Source organism: Physeter macrocephalus, chromosome 10, assembly GCF_002837175.3.
Source record: "Physeter macrocephalus isolate SW-GA chromosome 10, ASM283717v5, whole genome shotgun sequence".
Classification (NCBI taxonomy): Eukaryota; Metazoa; Chordata; class Mammalia; order Artiodactyla; family Physeteridae; genus Physeter; species Physeter macrocephalus.
Genome location: NC_041223.1, coordinates 2824040 through 2826119, shown reverse-complemented (window position 1 = coordinate 2826119; position 2080 = coordinate 2824040). Strand labels below are relative to the sequence as shown.

Sequence of the window (2080 nt, the reverse complement as noted above, 5' to 3'; positions counted from 1 at the left end):
GCGGAGCGGCTGGGCCCGTGAGCCGTGGCCGCTGAGCCTGCGCATCCGGAGCCTGTGCTCCGCAACGGGAGAGGCCACGGCAGTGAGAGGCCCGCGTACTGCAAAAAAAAAAAAAAAAAGAATGGGAGATTTTTGTAAATCATATACCTGATAAGCGACTTGTATCTAAAATATTTAAAGAACTTTTAGAACTCAGTAATACAAAGAACCCCATTAAATAGTAAGCAAAGGATCAGAATAGACATTTCTCTGAAGAAGATGGACAAATGGTCAATAAACGCATGAAAAGATGTTCAACATCATTAGCAATCAGGGAAATGATCATCAAAACCATAATGAGATACCACTTCACACGCTCCAGTATAGCTACAATCAAAAAAAAGGAAAATGGTAAGGACGTAGAGAAATAGGAACCCTTGTGCACAGCTGGTGGGAAAGGAAAATGGTACATCTGCTTTGAAAAACAGTCTATCCGTTCTTCGAATGATTAAACACGGAGTTACCATGTGACCCAGCAATTCCACTCCTAGGTATACACCCAAGAGAAGTGAAGACATACATCCTCATACAAACGTATACGAATGCTCATAGCAGCCCTGTAAATAATAGCAAAAGAGTGAAAACAACTCAGATGTTTAATCAGCTGTGAGTAGGTAAATATGGAATATCCATAAAATGGAATATTGTTCAGCAATAAAAAGAAATGAAGTTCTGACAGGTGCTACAACATGGACAGATCTTGCAAACACTGCTAAAGTACAAGAAGCCAGACACAAAGGACCACATATCCTGCGATTCCACTTACGTGAAGAGTAGGCAAATCTGTAGAGACAGTAAGTTGCCTGGTGGCTGCCTCCGGCTGGGAGGGTTGGGGAAACAGAGATGCTAATGGGTCTATGCTCTCCTCTTGGGGTGATGAAAATGGTCCAACATTGGTTGTAGTGATGGTTGCACATCTGTGACTATGCTAGAAACCACTGACTTGTATACTTTTAAGGGATGAGTTGTAGGATATGTGAATTATATCCCAATAAAGTTATTTTTTTAAACTTAACAGAAAAAACATCTTTAAAAAGACGCATAGAAAAGCAAACAACAAAAATCCTGAAACCCCTTTGTCATAATCAGCACACCAACTCTTGGTAATTAAAGGGGAAGAAGCATTTATCTGTATGAACTATTTCAGACAGCCCTAGTCATGAAGGAAAGCTCTTCAGAATGAGTCCAGCTACTAAATATGAAGGAATGGCAGAATTAACAGAACATCAGTCTGTAATCCCTAGTGAAATATTGATTCAGACAAAGATCATCAAGGATGCTTACCCTATTCAGTAAAGTTAAACGGGAACTGGGGCTCGCAGGGCAGCAGTGTTATCCCAGGGATTATTTGCTGGTCTGAAAGGGGAAAATGCAAATTTGCAAGGAGGGATGCAGCTGGACCTACTCAGCAACACGCCGACTCTAAGTGCTTCCTGGCAGCACCTGGCCTACGGTACCCCCCCACCCCCACCCCGCATCTTGAACCTGAATCCGATTAGGCATGTGGGTCCATCTTCGAGTTCCCAGGAAATGAAAGTGCTAGAAGAACTAGTCAAGGGAAACGAGTGAGGGAGTGACCCAGCTTCTCCAGTAAGTGGAACATTTTAATAGGACAACAGGACAACGGAAGCCCCCTCTTCCCTGTGGCCTGAGGAAGGAGGAAGGGCCGGATCAGCAGTGCCCCGTAGAAGTGTAACAGGAGCCACAACCCAAGCTCTGAGTATTTTAGTAGCCACATTGAAAACGTAAAAAGAAACAGATAAAGTTAATTTTGATAATGCATCTATTTAGCCCAATATATCCAAAATATTATTTCAATATATAATCAATAACATATATCACTGAAATATTTTATTTTCTTCTTTCGTACTGTCTTCAACGTCTGGTGTGTATTTTACACTTACAATTCATCTTAATTCACATGCTAAATTTTCATTGGCAATATTTGATCTGTATTTAAATTTCGTAGCATTTAGAGTTTAAAAAAGTATATTTACATACCCAAGTTGTTCCAAACATACTGTAAAAATTTCCAAAGCTG

At 40.9% G+C, this 2080-nt stretch overlaps 1 long non-coding RNA gene across 1 annotated transcript in view; it reads right to left on the bottom strand.

The window, feature by feature from the left end:
• Positions 1-2080, bottom strand: part of LOC102976596 (uncharacterized) — a 5755-nt gene extending 3675 nt beyond the window's left edge. The window contains exons 1-2 of the long non-coding RNA XR_002891577.3: positions 2041-2080; positions 1324-1395 (exon numbers count right to left, since the gene is read on the bottom strand). This is a non-coding gene — a long non-coding RNA (uncharacterized lncRNA). The remainder of the gene's footprint in view (positions 1-1323; positions 1396-2040) is intronic.